General features: G+C 42.0%; 1 protein-coding gene across 6 annotated transcripts in view; it reads left to right on the top strand.

Annotated features, from left to right (window-relative positions):
* The window catches only part of MBNL3 (muscleblind like splicing regulator 3), a 193,373-nt gene that overhangs the window by 19,053 nt on the left and 150,419 nt on the right, over positions 1 to 23,901 (top strand). The window contains exon 1 of one of the 6 annotated variants that reach the window (XM_069746950.1): positions 14,686 to 14,936. The exons of 4 other annotated variants lie outside the window; for them this stretch is intronic. The gene's annotated coding sequence lies outside the window, so the exon portion shown is untranslated. Of the gene's footprint in view, positions 1 to 14,685; positions 14,937 to 23,901 lie in introns of those variants that run through there. One more of the 6 variants, XM_069746945.1, reaches the window with a different exon arrangement.

Here is a 23,901-nt window from a genome sequence, read left to right as displayed (position 1 = left end):
GAACACCAAGAGTCACCTCTGCTTCTGAAGATAAGTTTATCCGAGTCACCAGCCTCAGAAATTGCAGGTTAACAGCAGCTCAGATTAGAGACCAGGTCAATGCCACACAGAGTTCTAGCAGCAGACACATCTCTACAACAACTGTTAAGAGGAGACTTTGTGCAGCAGGCCTTCATGGTAAAATAGCTGCTAGGAAACCACTGCTAAGGACCGGCAACAAGCAGAAGAGACTTGTTTGGGCTAAAGAACACAAGGAATGGACATTAGACCAGTGGAAATCTGTGCTTTGGTCTGATGAGTCCAAATTTGAGATCTTTGGTTCCAACCACCGTGTCTTTGTGCGACGCAGAAAAGGTGAACGGATGGACTCTACATGCCTGGTTCCCACCGTGAAGCATGGAGGAGGTGGTGTGATGGTGTGGGGGTGCTTTGCTGGTGACACTGTTGGGGATTTATTCAAAATTGAAGGCATACTGAACCAGCATGGCTACCACAGCATCTTGCAGCGACATGCTATTCCATCCGGTTTGCTTTTAGCTGAACCATCATTTATTTTTCAACAGGACAATGACCCCAAACACACCTCCAGGCTGTGTAAGGGCTATTTGACCAAGAAGGAGAGTGATGGGGTGCTACGCCAGATGACCTGGCCTCCACAGTCACCAGACCTGAACCCAATCGAGATGGTTTGGGGTGAGCTGGACCGCAGAGTGAAGGCAAAAGGGCCAACAAGTGCTAAGCATCTCTGGAAACGCCTTCAAGATTGTTGGAAGACCATTCCTGGTGACTACCTCTTGAAGCTCATCAAGAGAATGCCAAGAGTGTGCAAAGCAGTCATCAAAGCAAAAGGTGGCTACTTTGAAGAACCTAGAATATAAGACATATTTTCAGTTGTTTCATACTTTTTTGTTAAGGATATAACTCCACATGTGTTAATTCATAGTTTTGATGCCTTCAGTGTGAATTTACAATTTTCATAGTCATGAAAATACAGAAAAATCTTTAAATGAGAAGGTTTGTCCAAACTTTTGGTCTGTACTGTATATATATATATATATATATATATATATATATATATATCAGTGTGATTTTACTGTACACTGCACTGAATTGCCGGCTTTTCTATAGAACACCAGTGCGTATTTCTCGGAAGTCACACTGATGGTCCGTGTGTAATCCGTTTTTTTTCTCGCACCCATAGACTTGCATTGGCGATTCTCGGCCGAGATACGCTGACAATCGCAGCATGCTGCGATTTCACTCGGATCCTGAATACGGCGGAGAAAACAACGGATAATAGGAGCTGCCCCATAGATTAACATTGGGCCGAGTGTTATGAGATTTTTTTATCGCATAGCATTCGTCTGTATTACAGACTAGTGTGACTCCGGCCTTACAGATAACAATGCTGTACTGCTGTATTATAAAAAAAACTAGACTGACTCTATAAAGATCATTCTTGGGCTTTTCTCATCTTGCTTATTTGTAATTATTTCATTTTCACTTCTTTATTTTAGACCATGTTAATCTTGGGAGTTTCTTCCACTTTTTTTTCTGACCAGTGGTTTTTGCAAAAGACAAAAGTGAACAAAAAAAAAAGTTTCCATTCTTGGCGCCATTGATTTTCTTTGGCCTTTGTTCTTGCGTTCATTATGGTAGACGCACGCTTTCATCTGATGACTAACAACCAGATCTTGCAAGTTGCACATATTAGAGGGAAAATTATGGATACAGCCATAATACAGGCACATGTTGTCCCATACTGCCCCATAGGGGCTTCATGTGCCGCTATATCCCCTGAGAATGAGACCTTTTAACGCTCATCTCCAGCTTTAGGTTACATTCGCATTGTTCTATTTTCCAGTAAAAGTTTAGTATATTTTGTAGCTGGTCTTCTACTTCTGATTCACCGTATCGTTCATCTCATTGCGCAGGAAAACCCGCGAGCGTGCCAATACATGACAAGTGTTTGACACCTGCAACACTTGACTTCTAACATGGGCTTATTGTCTCTGGTTTAATCCATTTGATACACAGTGATTTTCTCCCGACATTCTGTGAAATCCTTCGGTGTTTAGCAGCATGTTCACAGCCCATCTAATACTGACCCTTGTCCATGTCGGAGCTACAATGAGCTGAGAGGCTGGATAACTAAACCAGATATCTAGTTATTTAGCTTTTTTTTTTTCTTTCCAAGAACAGTATTGAAATGTTATTATGTACAAAGTTTGAAACAATAAAAAGTACCGATATAATATATAGACCACGTAGAGTCGGTTAGCCTATAAAACTAAGGCACAAGATGCCAAATTTTTGCTCCATTCACTGACATAATACAAGTGGAAGTGATGGACGCCCTCCCCGCATGCCGGACACTACAGAGCCAGATACAACTCATTGACTATCACTTTGGCTAGTATTTATGACCAGATGTGTAGTGGAGGGTCCAAGCAAATGTGAACTATACGTTGCGGTATGTTTTTTTTTAGTTTTTCTTTGAAACAAATCCACCTCAAAATTCTCATCAAAAAATGCTTCAGGTAAACGTTCTATGCCTTTCAATAGGAAATAGACTTTTCTGTTCCCCGAGAGATTTTTTTTTTTGTTTACCGGTTTGGAAAATTGTGTAGTAAAAAAATTAAAAACAAAAAAAAAATAAGTGCATATCACTACTTGGAAGCAATTGGTATAACAGCATCCTCTTCATGTTTGTTCATGTTTTAGTGATGTTCAAAAAGTCTAAGAGTATGTGCACACGATCCGGACATAGCAGCGCTTGGGACGTAGAGCATGTTTGCTGCGTCCAAAGCGCTGCCGTTTATGAATGCAGGTGAATCTGCATGTGATCATTGAACCGTGTGGATTTATCGCATTCAATACATTCTATTGGTGAAATTTCTCTTGCAGAAAGTTGACATGCTGCTGTCTGGAAAGACGCGCCGCATGTCTGTCTCCGCGGGTGTCTGTGAACGCATGGCGGACATGGGATTTCTTGGAATCCCATCCACTATGCTGTCACAGCTGTACGTTGCGGGTTTCACGCTGCATAAATACGCAATATCAAATCCACAGTAATTACTGATCGTGGGAACGTTCCCTAAGGGCTCAGTCATACACGTACTGTTTTTCTCACTAACTAATTTTCATTACTGGTTGGCCAGACTTTTATCAGTTTTTAACGTGTGGAAGAAAAGAGGAGGTTTTTCAAGATTCTATCAAATAAACAGTATAAAAAGTGGATGACGCACAGATGGCATCCAACTGCTGTCCGTGCCCCCCTCCATAGACTTGTATTGGAAAGTTTGATTCAAGGCAAGGATCAAAACCGGACATGTCTCCAAGGTTTTGTGTGGACCACTAGTGATGAGCGATCATGCTCAGATAAGGTATTACCCGAGCATGCTTCTGTGCTGACCGAGTATCTTTGGTGTGCTCGAAAAATATGTCCGAGTCTCCGCGGCTGCATGTCTCGAGGCTGTTCGATGGCTGTACCGCATGCAGGGGATTACCTAACAAAAAGGAATTCCCGCCTGTGTTGTGACTCTTGAACAACCCTGAGACATGCAGCCGCGGGGACTCAGACATATTTTTCGAGCACACCGAAGACACTCTAGTAACACACAAGCAAGGCCGGATAACACACAGAAATACATAAATGTGTGAACAGACCCATCAAGTTTGCACTTATTTTAGTCTATTAGTGAAAACCTGACGTCTGAATGGGGCTTAGAGAGCGGCCGGGGGGATCTGTATTCCCTGCAGCAGACGTTCTCTATTCCCTGAAGTGCTCTCACCCCTAAGTATACTGCTGATAATAAAGCATCACTTAGATAAAGTCAATGTATGGATTAAGCAATTCATGGCCTGATCCTTGAATCTGTCTGTAATGACCTTCACATGATGTTTGCTTCCTCTTACATTGATTGGGCTCCACTGTAGAATTTTGCCTTATTTTTCTGTAATGGCTGTTTGCTGTACTTGATTTTCCTTTATCAATCCTCCTCTTACTCCTCCTCCGATGATGACGATGATGATGTTTAAGTAGTTGAGTAATGGTTAAGGATCAGCTTACATATGGAGCAGGAGTCAATTACACAACATGTTGAACCTGTTATTTGATCCTGTAATTAGTGGGAACCCGTCACCGAGTCGTATTCACACTATTGAATGTCTGCCAGAGCTTGGCAGAGTTTGCTTAGACCGGTCTGATACGCACAACATGGGGACATTAATATGGCTGCAGGGTTTCACTACAATACTCAGTCATTATATCCTATTACTTTCATAAAATATTATTTTTAGAATAGCTATCTAAAGACCTTTATCTCCCCGTCTCTGCTTCTTCCAATCCCTTATTATCTCTGTAGACAGACTGGTTCCTGTCTCACTTGCTGCTTGTCTACAGCTAAGAGGCTTTGGGTCGGTTATGGCGGCACATCAAGTCACCTAGTCCACTGTCGCAATGTCTGACGGGGCAGAAACATGAGTGATTTTCCACCTGGATTATAAAATGCGTCTCATTAAATGACATGTCTAGAATTTGGAATATTTATAACAGCATCAGAGGTTCAGACACGGGTGTAACTACCAGGGCAGCGGGCACAGCGGCTGTAAGGGGACCAGCGGCAAAGAGGGCCAAAAAGGTGATGTTGTGGTCATCATATGTGTGGGGGTGGACACAGTAGGGCATCCTTCAGTATCAGGGTCATCACTTTTTTTTTTTTTTTTACTATTGCCAATTTGCCACTATTTCTATGTGGACACATAAAAAGAACAGGGCACCATTAGCGCCTTAGCTATTGGGATACGTTCCCATGATGACCTTTTGGTGAGTTTTGCACCTATTATATTAATTGGTTACTTGAGATTTTTCATTGCCTTTTGGACAACGCGTTTTTTGTCTCGCTTTGTATGTCATGTTTTAAATAAAGCTGCTTTGTTTTTGATGCTTCCTGGTATTTGGCTTTGACAAAAATGTCATTGATACAGTGAAGTGCAAATTAAGCGCATTTTTGATCTGTCTCCGCTGCGGAAATGCACTAAAAATGAACATGAGTTTTACCTGCAAATTTTCCGCATCTATGCCTGTGAGAAAAATCTGCCCGTAAAACTCAGCGTACCCACAAGAGAAATTTACATGTAGCTGATTTGAAACCCGCACCGCAGGTCAGTTTACGCTGAGCAGGTACGGACTGGGGCTAAAATTCAGTCCTGGCATTTGAAATCATGCAGGCTCATGTTGTCACCGTCCCCAAGCACCAGATGGGATATATTACTAATATTACCCTGGATGGAGGAAAGCAAGATTTACTAGAAGACCAATATTTCTGACACTCGTGGCCTGCTGGGGTAAGTGATGGAGTCAGCGACTTGGTGCTCCATCACAAATTTTAATCATATGGATGTCTTGAAAACACCAATTCTGTTAACAATGTAGCAGACGAGGCAGCCCACAACCAGACAGGCCCTTCTGGCATTTGCCAGAATTGCCAGATGGCCAGTCCGGCCATGACGCTGAGTGAAAATAAAGCACAGTGGGCAGGAGATTTCTATAAATCCCATCCACTCTGCTGGAACTGTAAGGGCTCATACTTGCGCGAAACTCGGATGAGTCTTGGACGGCAATACCTGGCACTGCACCTGGCACAGAGGAGCGGAGCGTGCGGTTGCATGTATTGCGCCCGCACGCTCTGATCTGAGTGCCAGCAGCAGCACCGGGTATTGCCGTGGGAGACTTATCCGAGTCTCGTGCAAGTGAGTATGAGCCCTAAGACGCCATGTTTTTTAAATAATGACAATACTCAGTTTCAAAAACACACCAAAAACTCATCGGGGGAAATAAAGCCTGAAAAAAAGGAAGTACAGGAGTGCTGTGCACTCTGCAATAAGTGACTGTTTTTCCCGTCCCTTTGAGGAGAATGTGCAATAACTTCTGTTTAAGAAGCAAACGCTGCACTAGCCATTGGCACCCACCATCGAGTCTAGGAGCTAGGATAATTTTATATAAGGACCACCCAGTGACAATATCTGGGACCTCTTTGGGCAAGGTAATACCCACAATTTGCCAAAAGGCAACTAATTCCCAACTAAAGATTAAAGTAAAACATAACTTTTAATTCTACTATTAAAGATTAAATTTAAAATTTGCTATACTGGTGGATGTAGTTATTAGGATATTGCCAAATACTCTCTCATCCCTTGGATTTATAATATCCTATCTATTAGTTCATTTAAATCCTAAAGCATGGCACGGCCGCTACCACTGCTCTTCTAGATAATTATACACATTCCACAAGTAAGCTACTAAAATGACTAGATCTCCCCGACATGTTTCGCCAGTGAACCTGGCTTCATCAGGGTTAGAGGCTAGGTGGGCAAGGTGCACATTGTAGCTGAGCACTTAACCTTCAGTATGTACCAGGAGCTTTCCCCGACATACAGTGTAACATTATCATCAGCAGACGGCGCTTTCTTATACAGAGGGCTACTACTAAGAAATATATACCATGCTGTGTACCTATCTTTATAATGGGCCCCTGTAGTGTACCAATGCCTCAGCATCAGCCTCAGCGGCCACAAACATAATGTGCACCTAGACTAATCTAGGCAACTGTCTGATTTACTGATCTTACTGCTATCGCTGGCTTTTCTCTACTGTAATTGTAGGAATCATTCACGTGTGTCTTGCAAGGCTTTGCGTAAAAAATATTCTTAGATTATTTGCATATATATTTGTATATTGTGCAAACGAATCAAAGCACCGGCGTTGTTGTCGTTTTCATTTAAATTACATGGATACAGATTTCTGCCACAAGTCTGGGGTGGTAATAGCTGGTTATTCCACACAGGTCAGTGGCTAAATATGGGCTACTCGGAGATAACGCTAGGCTTTCATTCGGTGTCGGACTTGGTTGGCAAAGGCCCACCAGTGAGATTGATTCTTAGTGACTACTGTTCAGCTACATGTAAAAATAACCTGACCTTAGTACACACATTTTCTTTTGCTTCTATGTAATATTAATTTGCATAGCTTGTTTAATAAATGATTAGATACCATATTGTGCAAATTGTGAAACAAGCGTAAGATCACTGCTCATCAGCACTTCTTCACAGGGGCCTACCAGAGAATTCCCCTGTTCCCCTGTGGGCCAGTCCGAGCCTGCTTTCATTGATATGTGGCAAAGAATTAGTCTGGTACCCATCTTCCACAAGCCATGTATATTGTGTATTGATATATATATATATATGATATATTGATATAGATTTATAGTTCAGTGATGCAGTCATTGGCTCGTGTTGAGCTGACACTTCTGCTGTTGAGAGGAGGCCTCTTTCTCCTCACTCTAAATTCTGCACAGGTCTTGTGTGTTACAGTTACCTTCATACAAGCAGTAAATCACTCATAGAAGCAATGCCGACTATGCCAAAATATCTACATACAGTAAGTCAATATGACTGAGGCTACACGATGACATTGGCCGGGTTACGCGGTATGGTGATGCTCTATCTAACGTAACGACAGTGAATGTGGTCTTATGACTTATAAGGTGATGGAAATCCAAATTTGCTGAATCTCTATCAACTTGCATATCAAAGTCGCTGAAAATTGAAGATTGTAATGCGACCATGGTCACATTGATTATGGTGCAATACGGCATCTACAGAATACGATCTTGTGGCTTCATGACCTGTGGTGTGGGCAAGATGGCTGTGTGACCTAATTTACATATCTGAGCTTGAAGTATGTGTTTTATCTCTGTGATTTTCATAGATGTTTTAAGAAAAATCCAGACATATGGGTCTGTGAAAAAAACATGGATGATTTTTTAAAAACTTATTTTGACAGCAAATGGATGTTGCACGCATGGTAAAATTTGGATACTGATTTTTTTTTCTCGTACTCATCCCCTCAAGACATGTGAATAAGACCTAATCTTCTTCACGTCTCAGTAATTTTCTTTATGCCTGTAAAATGAGGTTGTTTTTTTTTCCGATCAGATTTTCTTCTGTTATTGGTCAGTGTCATTTCGTAACATTCATATGCCATCCGTTTTCTTGTATGCCAAAAGGAAGAGAGATGTTTCTCAAGGTTCTCCAAGCGATCGGTCATAGAAATAAAACAGGCAGAACGTGGATTTTCTTAGCTGATTCTTTGAGCATCAAGTTTTGTCCAGAGAAGGATCTGAAAAGCCTTAGGCTATTGGTCACAATTTGCGTTTTTGCTTTGTTTTGGGTTTTTTTAATGCAAATTTTAAGCTGTGTTTTACAGTACCAGCAAAAGCTGTGACATTTCAGAAATCTCATGCACACATTGTGGTTTTTTTTTTTCCTGACTGAATTGGGAAACTGCTGAGCTTTTGAAAACTGTAACATGTCACTTCTTTCAGCGTTTTTACAGTTTTTTCACCCATAGAAAGTAATGGTTAAGTGCAAAAACGTAGCATAAAACGCAGGTATCAAGTTTTGCTGCGTTTTTGGTGCAAAAACCTAGGAAGTTGCATCAAGGTTTTTAGAGGGCATTAAACTTTATCAGCATGCCCACAGACAATAAAAACACAGCAAATACGCAGCAAAACATGCTTTTTGTAAGCTACTTATTTACTGCCAAGAGAGCAGGTTTTCCTTGCAGAAAAAAAGCGCAGCAAAAAATGCAACAAGTGAACATAACCTTATGGGGCATCATACTGAGTGGCTGAATGTAGACAGTGGCCTCACTAGTCGCTATGATATGCCAGTGCCCTGATATGTGTCAAATGCTCGCTTAGGTCCGATTCACACATCTGGTTATCAAGTATGTCTGCTTTCCATTTTTAACTGATGGTGCAAGTATACATTATAGTCTTAATCCCTTTTTAATTGTCTTTTTGCAGGAAAGCACAATAGAGGCAGTGACTAGAGAGCAGCACTTCAATTTGAGGTCCAGTATCCAGTCTGGTTCTCCATGGCAGCTGGTCTTCTCTTTGCACCTCTGGAGTTTACTAGGCCTCGGGATGTCTTGCTATCTCGTCAGTCCTAGTCACTAGGCCTGACTCGTAGTGATAAGCTTGGATAAGGCGTTGGCATGCTCAGTTGCTAACCGAGTGTCTTTGGCACGCTTGAAACATATGTTCAAGTCCCCGTGTCCGCGTGTCTCCTGGCTGTTCGACAGCCGCAACACATGCAGGGATTGCCTTACAAACAGGCAATGCATGCAGGTATTGCGGCTGTTACACAGCTGCGAGACATGCAGCCACGGGGACTCGAACATATTATTCGAGGACGTCAAAGACACTTGGTTAGCACACGAGCATGCTCGGATAACACCTAATCCCAGCACCTTCGCTCATCACTACTCACTCACCATCATGACTTTGCGGGGCCTAGTAAGTGTCAGAGCCGGGCTGATTCCCAGGCATAGAAGTGGGAATAAAACGCCACAGAGGACATCGGACCAGGACATCATAAATCGAATTGTCCATCTGTGTCCAATTTATGGATCAAAAAATGGGCCTGTGATAAAAAAGAACAGCACACGTGCTATCCATGCTGCATTCTGGTGTTTTCCATTTTTCACTGACTAAAGCTTGGAAAACCTCCATTTCTCTTTTTTTCATATGAGAAAAGCAGGTGATAGCATGGTGAAAAACAGAGGAATATCTCATTGAGCAGACTGATGGAAAAAGCATTTTTATTTTTTGCGGACATGACAGATCCCTGACATGTGAATAAGCCCGTACACGCTTAGTGATCTTTTACTATGCAGATGCTGAATATTTCAGCTACAAGACGTAATGTTCATCACTGGATCTTTCATATCGTGCGAGCTGAAACTCTGCAAATTATCCTCAGATCTCTTTTTTTAATGCTGACATATCTTTGCATGGGAGATGAGGGTACGTTTTGTAGTCATTTAGTGCCGAGAAGCGCGTGTGCCGAGCAGTACGAGGATCACAGCGATACGGCTTTGATCAGAGCGGCCTGTGCCCATACATATTTCAGTGACTTCATCTGGATGAGCCTAGAAAACAGGCCGGAAAAGTAGCAGCTTTCTCGCTGCTGCTGAACGGCAACTGCTGGCTGATAGGCCAGGCAAAAATCAAAGCCCTGTCGTCTATGGATCTGGCTATGAAGCGTCATGTTCTTGTTTGTGGCTACAGTAGCGTGTACATGCCTGACAGACTTTCTAGTACTCGACATGGTTGCCATGACAACGGTTTCTACTTATCAAAGCGGATACCTCTGCGGACCCCACGTAATAAAGAATTTCTCTGTTTGTTGTCAAGTATGTCGTTTGATCAGTGATGTCATGCGCTGGAGAAAGACGCATTGTTTGCCTATCGGATTTAGGAAGGAGAAATTACTCTTGAACCTGATGAATGCCAGGTCTCCATACAGTGTCACATTAGTATCGCTGGCCCAAGAGGTCATATAAAATGGGATACAATACTACAATACAATACTTTGTAGGTTATGTCCAAAATCTCAATCCATGTGAAGCCTCTAAATGATCTATAGTTCAAGATTTATCAAGCGCAGCGATATTGAATTACAGGTCGACGGGCAAATGTACTGCGATATGTTCATTAAATAGTGAATCATCAAATTCAAGATTATATATGATTTTTTTTTTGCAAGCAAGGTCATCTTTATTGTAGAAGCATTTTTTTCTGATTGTGTCATTTTGTGAGGTAAAATATTTCACTGACTGTTTTTAAAAAATATTTTACCTCACAAAATGTATCCTCTGTTATCCCCTGCTGTAATGTCAGTATTGTCTTTTGCTTCCTCCCCTGCCCAGGAGCTGTGGTGTGTTCTGTACAGGGTCAGACACAGACAATTTTACACAGCACAGGAATGAGAAAGACAGCAGATAAGGGGGATAGCACATATGGGGTAGACCGTCAAAGAAGAGAGCACAGATGGGAGAAGTCAGCACATGGGGAAAGAGACAGTGGATAGGTGGGTGAGCACATGGGGGGAGAGATTCTCAACACTGCAAAGCCTGCCCCCATCGTGACATTACCGCCCTCCCGATGCGATAGCATGGGGCCTCCATCTAGTATGATATAATTGATCACTGAGGGTCTAGACGATGGGACCCCCACAAATCATGAGATAGTCTCTGCCATTTGAATAGAGTGTATATAGTCATTTTAGTTAAATCCATAACATATTTATTTTACTCACTTATATAGCGCCATTAATTCCTCAGCCCCATTGGGGCTCATAATCTGTAGGTCTTTGGAGTGTAGGAGGAAAGCAGAGGAAACCCACACAAACACAGGGAGAACATACAAATTCCATATGATGTCCACATTTTATAGCTGCACATCAGATCTCACTTCTTGGCTGTTTAAGGAGAGACCCACTGGTACCTGGCTTTCTAAAAAAACTGGCCAGCTCGGTTGGCGAGCACAAAGACAGAGATTATGCTGCTTTTGTTTCATAATGAACATCAGATAGACTTGGCCTTTGGCTTTTGTCCAATCCGGAATTGTTTGCTCACATCACATAATGACCATTTACGATGAGCATTTACCAATAAATAATGCCAAAGCCAGTAATGCCATTATGCTTACAAAGCTATTGTTAAAGGATTTGTCTGTCCCTGACAGCTGTATTATAATGGTCATGTCAGTCCAACAGAGGGAGTCCCACAAGCCACAACAGCTAGGTCTGAGAACATCCTCCATTATGACTCTCAATTATGGAGTCATAGTCGATTCCACGAGTGGATCTCCCAGTGATACAGCCGGATAGACAGACTGTGATAAGTGGGGCTCCCCATTGTAGCTCTTCTGAAATCACTTTCTCTGGATTCACGTTTGCTATTTTGTGATATTGTTTGCAGATTGTCTTGGCGAGCTTCCGATTATTAGGATAAACGTATTCATAGTTGAGGAAGAAATGTTTTTCAGATGTAGCCAAGATTAATGGAAAAGAGGAGCCGTATACAAGAGACCTGCTGTAAGGGGAATGAGTCATACAGGAATTCTGGTTAATTGTTTCATTATTTCACAAAACAAAAGGTTTTATTTTCAATTGTTAAGATCATTGTATTTCTTATAGGAAACTTACGCAGCGCTGGAATTTTAGGAATGTTTTTAATAATGGTACTATCACGATGGCCCTGACTTGGCACAGCCTCATATTCTCAGGATCATGGGGTTCCTTAATGATAAGAAAGTGATTGCATATCCTAGTTGCTTTTACTGTTGTAGCTAGAAATCCCCCTTTACCTTGTATTGTACATATTTGAGGGGCTCCCTCTCTTTAGTTATTTAGGGCAGATCTTCATTGTTAAGCTCTGGATGGTGTTGGCCAGAACTGACATAAAAATGGCAAAAGTGGTAAAAACACAAACTTTTTGGTACATTTCAAACAGTTTTACCCCAGAATTCTGACTGTTTAAAGAACTGAATCCATGGCCTTGTATGTTGGGCCGTTGAAGTTTGTTAATCATCCTTTAGAAAAATATTACATTGCCAAGATGTGAGATCTGAAATAACTTGGTGATCTCTGGAACCCAAACCGGGCATGAGAATAGAGCTCCCTAGTCCCCTTTTTCAATAGATAGGTCAAGTCTGTGAGCTTTCCGCTGTACTGGTCTATCTCCGTCAATCCCACTGAATTAAATGCTCTCCAATATCTATAGAAAAGTCCATATACAAAATGTTCATATATATTAATGTGGGAAACATTAAGTGACAAGTTAATTTCCATTCTGGCACTGCATTGCCTTCCTGATCTTTAGATAAGGCAGGATTATTTTTCGTTTACTTGCGCTGATAATTGTGAAGGTCATTTATGAATAGCGGCACCAATAGAACAAATGTTTTCACTCCCCATCAATCATGCTTAAGCTATAGAAGATTACAGAACAGGTGAAAGTTTTACCATAAACCTTGAGCCACAAAAGCTTTTGCCCTACAACCTTTGATGTTTCGTTGTCATAGTCGTATTATCGCTACCTTATCTATAAGAGTCTTGGAAGCAGTTGATTGTCTGCTGCCTGTATACTAGTGTGTGTATATATCTTAACCACACATACCTGTTTTACATTGGTCATTTCTTGCATTTAATACTACAAATTGCCAATTTTTAAGGTTACTTGTTTTTCAGGTGTGTCCCACGTGGCGAGCTCCGAGCCATATCCTGCTCACTTATTGGAATGTAATTTGGCCATTGCACAATGAATTATCCTCTTGTGGAGGGGTCAGCGACCTTCTATGGGTCCGATGTCGACGTGAATGTTTGGTTTTGATTTTTTTCTTAATTCAAGACTAACTAAAAATCTGATTCGATAAGACTTGTAATTTCGTTTTTTCCATATCATTATGTGCTAGCCTGTGATAGTCAATGGTGTCTCTATGTGCAGTGAGCTCATTGATTGTCGACAGCGCACAAGATTAGAGCAGCTGTGGAGCGCCAGAGCGGGTAGGGCTAGACTCTCACAGTCCATGATACAAGGAATGGCCATGGGACACCCAAACTCGGCAGCAATCACATATGTCTATGAGGATGCGGAGTTGGGGTCGGTAGACATAATATAATAATAATAATAGACCCTTGACCTCTCCGTATATCATGAGTTGTGCTCAGACTGTGACAAACAGATGTGTGAATCCATCCCTAAGTGATACCTGGCTTGTTTTTTTTTCCCTAAATTTTAAAGTTTTAAAAGTACCGCAGCCTATGAAGGAGAGTTTTTGTAAATTTTTACAGCCGATGGTAAATTTGGCGGGACGTTCTTTCTGAAAGTAGCCATGTTTGTCTCATTCTGGATAACCCCTTATGAGTCGTCCACCACTTTTCCACATCTCCGAAGAACAGATACAAAAGTCTGAACAGATAACCCAGTTATGAGACGTCTCCATCGTAATATTTGGGGGAAATGGGTCTTGGCTCTTCTTAAGGAAACCAACTGTGTATCGGGAATACAAATTGGTTCCCTTCCAGAATGATAGAAAACTAACACACCCATTTGGCTAGCTACATAATTTACGCATCATTTCCTATAATTCAGAATTAAAAACCAGATTATTATTGGATTGGGATAGTAAGAGATACCACTTGCTTAAAAATTCAAATTCAATTTACTTAGAAAGGTAAAGAAAAATAAGAAAGTAAATAACAACCAGTACAAAACAGTCTACTCTCGGTTTTCTTTTCTGGTCTTGGTTAACTTGAATTCTGTGTCGGATGATCAGAATTTCTGGATTATCAAGTGCAGAACGAAGAGAATTTAATAATAGTTTTGGAAAGATGTATCTTTAATTCGAACGGAGGCCTTTCCCAAATAAAATATTAGTCCGTGCGCCCCCACGCCGTAGAGCGAAGTTTAACGACCCTGCTCTTTGTTCTTACATTTTTCGCACTTTTCTCTTGTCGCCTGCTACACGCTGCTGTTTTCTAGGGGGTCTGTGAGCACTGCACAAACATTGCTCACTTGTGGAGATTTATTTCGCGGCCTTCTAAAAAGAAAAAAAGAAAAAGAAAATGTATTCTGGGGAAGATTGTATTTTATGGCCGCCCCTAAAAATGCAGAAAGGGAGAGACTGTGTAATTTGATCTGTTCTTGAAAGCTTTGCTGAGGGTAGCATGCTGCAGACATAAGCTGTGTCAATAGGAACTCTATTCAGTCTGAGCAAACAGCCTCGTGACCCGCGTTTGATTGGCAGCCTGTCTAAGGGAGGGCCTTTCTTTAGAAAGAGCTCACATTTTGGCGGCACTTCTGACTGATTTCCTGACTGCTTACTTATTTTCGCCTTCTCGGACCTGGGAGACTTTGTGCACGCTCGTATCCCTCGCTTTAGTGGGCGATCGCTGGGAATACGGCACGTTTGCAGTTTGCAGAAGATGGTGGTTGCTTTCTGTTCTTGCTAATCCTTCCCCCCCCCTCCCAGGAAAATGCTGCTCTGGCTAATGAGAGGTTTCCAGTCGGAGAAGAGAATGAGGTACGGGTTCACTTTACGCGTCCAGTTGCCCGGATCGTGTGGGCGCCAAGAGGGGCGAAGGGCTGGAAGTGCGTGTGTGAAAGTATATTAGTGGCGGAGAGATCAGATGTGTCTGTGGGTGTGCGCGCCTTGTGCTGCACATGTTCATAAGGCCACGTTCACACGTTCAGGAGTTTACATCGGAATTTGGAAGCCAGGAGTGGAACAATCAGAGGAAAAGTATAATAGAAACATATGCAACACTTCTGTATTCATTACAGTAACTAGATCAGATCTAGAAGTTATTATGCTTTGCTTATATAGCACCATCATAGTCTGTAGCGCTGTACAGACGTTATCATCATCGCTGTCCCCATTGGGGCTCACAATCTACATTCCTTATCAGTATGTCTTTATAGTGAGGGAGAAACCCATACAAACTACTGGCAGATGTTGTCCTTGGTGGGATTTGAACCCAAGACCCCAGTACTGTGCTAACCACTGAGCCAGCTGTTACTAACGCAAACCAGAGCAATGTAAAACCTATATATCCTGCACGTTGTTCTATATGGTGTATTCAGGCAGCAAATGAGAGCTTGTAATTAAGCACTTTAATTGTGTCTGCTTTTTTTTTTATTCTTACAATATGGCTCTTGGCATTAACATATGCTGCAATGCGTCGGCTGCAACTGACGACAAAAAAAAAGTTATGTAAAATTTGGCACAATACGGCTCACATCATTTTTGGTGAAAAGTGCGTTGAAATATGTGCAGCAAAGTGCTTCTGCTATGTTTAGTAACTAATAATGTGAGAGCTGCTGCCACAGCAGTAGCATTGTGCGCGCCTTGTGCAGGGTGTTCGGTGCAGATGTGTGTGCGCTGCACCTAGGCATGGTTAACCTGTTCGCTGCATGAAGAATGGGGGTATTGTGTGCACGCAGGGCAGGGCAACACGGGGTTAATCAGACTCTGCTGCTGGGTACAAGGGAGAGGTGCTGGGAGAAGTGTAGGAGAGAGGTCTGCAGGAGGAAGTGCTGGGGTCCAGCCTGGTGAGCGGAAGCTCTGGTGGGGTGTGTGACCTCACTAGTCTGGGAGGCCTGAGCTGGGAGGTGGTTTCTTGCTCTTTTTTTTTTTTTCTTTCTCTTTGGGCTAAAAGTATGAGTGTAATAAAAAATTAGGTGGTGTACTAGTAAATAAAAGTATGATCTACCTATTATATGCGCACATATGATATATTTGCAAAATGTAAGAGTAAGGCTACTTTCACACTGGCGTTTTTTTTCAATACGTCGTTTATGGGAAAAAACGCATCCTGCAAAGTTGTTTGCAGGATGCGTTTTTGCCCCATAGATTAACATTAGCAACGCATTGCGACGCATTGACACACGTCGCGACGGTTCCGCCGTGTTGTGGCGGACCGCCGGGAGCAAAAAACGTTACATGTAACGTTTTTTGAAGACACAAAAGAGAATAGTAAAACCAAAAACACTCAGTTTGAAAAAATGTTGCAGTAATCCGCAAGTGCTAGTAAAAGATGTAAAAAACAGGGTATTTGGTTGATACGTTTTTTGCAAAAAATGTATACTAAGCTGCTCTACCAATCTTCACGGTATACCCTTATCAGAGCAGTCCTAACTAATGTATGCAATCCCTATCTGATGTATTTAAAAACCTGATCATCTGTATATAACCTGTGTGAACAGGGTTCAGAGAGGAAAAATCCATGTGTGCATACAGGGTAGAACAGCTTTTGTGCAGATAGCCCAAGAGGAGTGGTGGAACTCCCCAGTCTTGTAGACACAAGAGAACAATTATGGAAACAGGAACACATGGGCTACTTGCACAGTGAACAAGTCTGTATGATCATGTTCACACACCACCAAGAAACCTGAAGACACAAAAGAGAATAGTAAAACCAAAAACACTCAGTTTGAAAAAATGTTGCAGTAATCCGCAAGTGCTAGTAAAAGATGTAAAAAACAGGGTATTTGGTTGATACGTTTTTTGCAAAAAATGTATACTAAGCTGCTCTACCAATCTTCACGGTATACCCTTATTATGTAACGTTTTTTGCTGCCGACGGACCGCTTTTTCCGACCACGCATGGCATAGGATGCGTTTTTTTCCCATAGACTTGTATTGCCGTATGGTCATACGTCGCGTCTGTCGTGCACTGGATGCGGCGTGTTTTGGCGGACCGTCAGCACGAAAAAACGCTCAAGGGAATGTTTTTTCCAACGCTGCATCCGCCATTTTCTACCGCGCATGCGCAGCCGAAACTCCACCCCCCTCCTTCCCGGGACTTTACAATGGGCAGCGGATGCGTTGAAAAACTGTATCCGCTGCACAATTTTCACAACGTGCGTCGAGACGTCGTGCCAACGCTTAGTAGCCTAAAATGCATTATTAGAAAGGGAGCTGTAGAGATCAGGGTATGTTCACACAGAGTATGTTCACATATGTCATTTTTGCCGTGTATTTTAAGCAGCGTATTTGGTGCGTAAAATAGACTTCTGAAATTTCATGCCCGTGTTATGTTCATTTTTGTTTGTTTTTTCCCGTGCATATTTTCAGTCCTGCTACTGCCAAGATCTTTCAGCGATTTTTCATCATTTTACACCCACTAAAGTAGATGGGTTAAAAGGATTAAAAAAAAGAAGCAATTATGTTATTGCAGCTAATGCCCCGCTCACACTAGCATCATTTGGACTTGAATTGAAAAAACAACAATGTATCGTATCAGATCTGTTATACAAGAGTCCCATTCCGGCCATGTTAACATTTTTTGGCATTCTCATTGTCAACAGTTAAAGGAAATATCTGGGACTTTGTGAAAAACAAAAAATTTGCTTATGCACTAACAGGCATGTAGTTGTTACCTACCTGCCTGTTGTGTCCGGCGCCGTTGTTCACGGACCGCTCCTGCCAGAGATTCAGCTGCCTCTGCTGACTCCATGTTGACAGAGAGGAGGCTTCTTTTCTGCTCCGCTCTGTTGACAGGGCAGGACTTCCAACATCATTCTGATTGACAGCCGGACTCCCAGTGCCTCTGTCCCCACATCTAGCAGTAAGACTGCTGGCATACTGGTAGTGTATAAGCCATCATTATATGCCCACTTCCAAGAGCAGAAAAACCCAATCCAGGCTTGGACTGGTCCACAGAACAGAAATAAGTGTGAATAAGGATAAAGTCCTATTTGGATGTAGCGGGGGCCTGGAATTGATGTTACTGATGGGCCCTTGGCCGCCTTGTCCGACATTGCCCCAATCTATAAAATATTGGCTGCAGAGATGGATGGTGCCATTGCCTTTTTCTTGAAATTATGCCGCAATCAATCTTGTAGTAATTGCAACCGGACCTCAAAGGACTGTATTGCAATTCTTTGCATTTTTCTAGGTGGAAAAAAGGGCCTTCTCTTTGGGATCACACATTGGTGGCATATTTAGGCCTTCAGGGACCTGGTGGACTTCGGTGCAGATGTAATTCTCCCTGTCTATTGCTTACACTACAACGTGGCCGTCGCCTTGTTAAATTATGGTGATAGACTAGGTATGCCTACAGTTCTAAAAGCTCGAGGACCTGTTTTTGGCAAAGACGACCCGTGGTTCTACACATACAATCAGCTACCACACAATGCAAAATATACCATTTTTAAGCCTCACATTATTAGCAGTATTATTATAACGTTGTGCCCATTTTTCGCAAATTTCTCCTGTTGTATTTCATTGAGCTCTTGTAAAACGTTGCAGCTAGACTGGACAAGACCAAAGTTTGTGACCACTCCTCTGGGTGAGACCGTGAGTCATCCGGTGATTCATGCACATTTATTTGCTTTTATAGACCTCAATGGATTCAACAACTTACTTTTGGATGACAGTTTTGTAGATTGTTGCTGACTAAGTTCTGCTACTGGAATGAAAAGGTCTAATAGAGTATATATCCGCTGTGATCCATAGTAAGAATAATGTATCCTGTCTGTGTTGCAAATACATTGAAATCGGATCCCTATGAAGGCGCAGGGCAAAGCAATGTAAAGGGGTTAATAATACACGGGTGCAAATCCATGCCCTGGGCAGGTGATTTCTGATACTTACCAGTTACATGTGGTATTATTGTTCATTACACCATGTATAAACGTAAGAACTGATGCAAGAGTCATGGGCGCATATCTTGCATTCACACGTGGACTTTGGCGCTGAGATGACCCAAAGCCATGTACCAGATTTCCAAATACTAACCTAATTTCATTCTATTAAGGATGGACTCATTGTATGTCTCTACATGAAGACTGATTAAATATTTATTAATATGATGAGTGCTTCGCGTACATGCCGAGACCTTGATTCCCTCACTGAGAATGGGCTGCAACAACTTTTCATTGTTCTTCCCTGCACAGTGGCCTCCTGGACACCTGCTGCGCAGAGTACCTGCACCTCAGCCCCATAAAGCTAAACATGGCCATCTGTAGGTCTTCGCACTGCTGACATACATATACGACAGAAACTTCAGCGGGATCCCTCTAGAGAAAGTCACGGTTGGCCATTTTTACTACCGGATGGTAATTACCAGTGAAATATTTTTTTTCATAAATCTTACAGTGTTAAGGTCCCCATATTGATACAGGAAAGATATATATCTTGGTACCGTGTTAGCCAGTAGATAGAAAAATATTTAGAATTGAGAGTCCTCAGTGGTTGATACCTTTTAATGGCTAACTGAAAAGATGGTAACAAATTGCAAGCTTTCGAGACTGCACAGGTCTCTTCATCAGGCAAAGACTAAAAGAAATTCTGAAGAATCACATATTTATGCACAACATAGCACACACAAAAAAAAAACATGGATAAGACAGGTGACATGAAGCTAATTACCATGAGTGATAAACAGTTATGTCCATAAATATTGGGCCAGTTCTTAGATAAGGATTGTTTTATTGTTCTGTTGTGATGACCCCTCATAGTCTGAGGGGCAAGTTCCTTAGTTGATGTAAAAAGACATAAATCCATGCGACACATTCATTCCTGCAGTGAGACTGTCAAAGGTCGTCATCAGTTTATATTCCCATACTCTTCTGTCTCTCTTAGATTCAAAGCTACCTTTTAACACAAGTAATTTCATGTCCATAATGTTATGATTTGGGAGACAGAAATGTATTGCCACAGGTAGATCCATACTTTTTTCTCTTATTGTATGGCGTGAGAGTTCATCCTTGTTCTCAGTTTCTGCCCTGTCTCCCCCACATACAGATCCACAATAGGACATTTAGTACAAATAATTAGGTACACCACATTAGAAGTGTCACAGCTGAAAGTACCTGGTATCTTGTAGTCCTGATGTGAATTGGGGATCTTTATCTTGTCCGTGGTCATTATAAATGGACAGGTTTTACATTTTGTCTGGTTGCAAGGAAAGGTACCTGCAGCTGTTGGAGAGGACAGGGAACTCTTGACAATGATGCTTCTTAGATTTGGGGGCTGCCTAAAACACAGTAGTGGGGGATCTGGAAAAATGGATTGTAATCGGGCATCTTTTTGTAGTAAAGGTTGTAATTTCCGTGCAGCTCCCCTTAGCACCTCCAGATTTGGATTGTAGGTAACTACTAGAGGTACCCGGTTATTTTCTTCTTTAGCTTTGTAATGTAACATAGTAACATAGTAACATAGTTAGTAAGGCCGAAAAAAGACATTTGTCCATCCAGTTCAGCCTATATTCCATCATAATAAATACCCAGATCTACGTCCTTCTACAGAACCTAATAATTGTATGATACAATATTGTTCTGCTCCAGGAAGACATCCAGGCCTCTCTTGAACCCCTCGACTGAGTTCGCCATCACCACCTACTCAGGCAAGCAATTCCAGATTCTCACTGCCCTAACAGTAAAGAATCCTCTTCTATGTTGGTGGAAAAACCTTCTCTCCTCCAGACGCAAAGAATGCCCCCTTGTGCCCGTCACCTTCCTTGGTATAAACAGATCCTCAGCGAGATATTTGTATTGTCCCCTTATATACTTATACATGGTTATTAGATCGCCCCTCAGTCGTCTTTTTTCTAGACTAAATAATCCTAATTTCGCTAATCTATCTGGGTATTGTAGTTCTCCCATCCCCTTTATTAATTTTGTTGCCCTCCTTTGTACTCTCTCTAGTTCCATTATATCCTTCCTGAGCACCGGTGCCCAAAACTGGACACAGTACTCCATGTGCGGTCTAACTAGGGATTTGTACAGAGGCAGTATAATGCTCTCATCATGTGTATCCAGACCTCTTTTAATGCACCCCATGATCCTGTTTGCCTTGGCAGCTGCTGCCTGGCACTGGCTGCTCCAGGTAAGTTTATCATTAACTAGGATCCCCAAGTCCTTCTCCCTGTCAGATTTACCCAGTGGTTTCCCGTTCAGTGTGTAATGGTGATATTGATTCCCTCTTCCCATGTGTATAACCTTACATTTATCATTGTTAAACCTCATCTGCCACCTTTCAGCCCAAGTTTCCAACTTATCCAGATCCATCTGTAGCAGAATACTATCTTCTCTTGTATTAACTGCTTTACATAGTTTTGTATCATCTGCAAATATCGATATTTTACTGTGTAAACCTTCTACCAGATCATTAATGAATATGTTGAAGAGAACAGGTCCCAATACTGACCCCTGCGGTACCCCACTGGTCACAGCGACCCAGTTAGAGACTATACCATTTATAACCACCCTCTGCTTTCTATCACTAAGCCAGTTACTAACCCATTTACACACATTTTCCCCCAGACCAAGCATTCTCATTTTGTGTACCAACCTCTTGTGCGGCACGGTATCAAACGCTTTGGAAAAATCGAGATATACCACGTCCAATGACTCACCGTGGTCCAGTCTATAGCTTACCTCTTCATAAAAACTGATTAGATTGGTTTGACAGGAGCAGGTGATTGTAGCAGGTGATTCCTTGATATTCTGGTGGCTCTTGTGATCTGGTTTTCAATTGTTCTTGGATGGTAGCCCTGATTCAAAAAGGTCTTTCTGAGGCGACCAAGGTGTTCTTCCCTGTCCATTGGGTTGGAACATATACGATTGTATCTGATGGCTTGGCTGTAGACAATGGAGTTTTTTTTATGTGTTTTGGATGGACACTGTCCCATTTAAGGTATGTTGGACGGTCGATTGGCTTCTGATACAGGGATGTCTCTATTTTATTGTTCTAATGATGGTGTCCAAAAAGTTAATTTCAGTGCAGGAGTAGTTGAGTGTCAAGTTGATGGTAAGATGAAATTGATTAAACTGTTCATGGAACGTCTTTAGCTCTGGCTCAGACTCCGTCCAGATGATTAAAATGTCATCAATGTAGCGGTAGTACGCCAGATGGCTGATGGCACATGAGGACAAAAAGTTGCTTTCAAGCTTGACCATGAAAAGATTTGCATACTGTGGGGCCATTTTACTTCCCATTGCTGTGCCAGTTTCCTGTAGATAGATCTTCTTGTCAAATTCAAAGTAATTGTGGGTGAGGATGAATTTTATAAGTTTCAACACAGAATTTGGACATGGTCGCTTCAAATCTAAGAGAGACAGAAGAGTCTGGGAATATAAACTGATGACGACCTTTGACAGTCTCACTGCAGGAATGAATGTGTCACATGGATTTATGTCTTTTTACATCAACTAAGAAACTTTCCCCTCAGACTATGAGGGGTCATCACAATAGAACCAGACCCCAATCAGAGGACAATAAAACATTCCTTATCTAACAACTGGCCCAATATTTATGGACATAACTGTTTATCACTCATGGTAATTCTGCTTCATGTCACCTGTCTTATCCATGTTTTTTTTTCTGTGCTATGTTGTGCATAAATATGTGATTCTTCAGAATTTCTTTTAGTCTATGCCTGATGAAGAGACCTGTGTAGTCTCGAAAGCTTGCAATTTGTTACCATCTTTTCAGTTAGCCATTAAAAGGTATCAACCACTGAGGACTCTCAATTCTAAATATTTTTTTAAGGTCCCCATATACATTGGACTTTGGCTGAACCCACCAATATTGACGGATTTCGCCTACGGTCTAATGTGTATGGGGGTGCTGGCCGACTGATGGTCGAGAGAGATGTCGATCGTGCATGTCAGACTGATGATTGCAATGTCTTCCCAGTGATAAGCTGCTGGCCGACGTGTCAATCAGTGCCTTCCTCACAGAGAACACACATGGAAGATTCGACTAAGATGGCTGACGGACAAACGATCGATCGGCTGCAGCATCGTTTAACCAATAGCCATCAAATGTGAATGAATAGCAAGGATTAGACTAAGTGCACACTGCGTCTGTGCACAATGTCTCCACAGATTCTGTAATATTCCCTGTAATATTCCCATAGACCCCCATTCACAAGTCCAAAGGTGCATTTTTTTCTTCCATCTGGCTGGTGTGTGTCTGCTTACCTTTTAACTATATAGAAAAGGTCACCAAGGTACAGATATACACTGCAAAAAAATGTATGCTATGTAGATTTTTTTTTTTACATTTTAATATATATTAGGTCCCTATGATGGACAGGTATCCATGCTGACTGCAGCCATTATGTGGGTGCATACCTCCTGAGTGTCTGCCCCCGGCAGTGGGCACGGATACAGGGTTATCACACGAGAGAGCAGCACCAGTATCATGGAAAGGGCAAACAAGGGCAAAGGAAAGTTTATATTGTCAGTAGAGGCCTGCAGTCTGCTTGATTTGACATAAAAAGCATTAGCTTCTGGTGAATTCATTAGCAGCTTGGTGGTGCATATTACATGGTGTTACGAGATCTCCCCCATATTGTGAACAGGCTTGACTACTGCTCACATTGATAACGTGGGAGACCTACACGTGTACCTGTGCGATGGCCGATTCTGCTGCGGAATGTAATTCCAGACAGGCTGTGAAGCATAAATCCATGTTCTCCTGGGAACGGTCAGGCAAGACGTAATTGTACATGGCAAAAAATAACATCATTTTATGT

Source organism: Ranitomeya imitator, chromosome 2, assembly GCF_032444005.1.
Source record: "Ranitomeya imitator isolate aRanImi1 chromosome 2, aRanImi1.pri, whole genome shotgun sequence".
Classification (NCBI taxonomy): domain Eukaryota; kingdom Metazoa; phylum Chordata; class Amphibia; order Anura; family Dendrobatidae; genus Ranitomeya; species Ranitomeya imitator.
The sequence above is the reverse complement of the archived record's forward strand: the minus strand, read 5'-3'. Positions and strand labels throughout refer to the sequence as shown.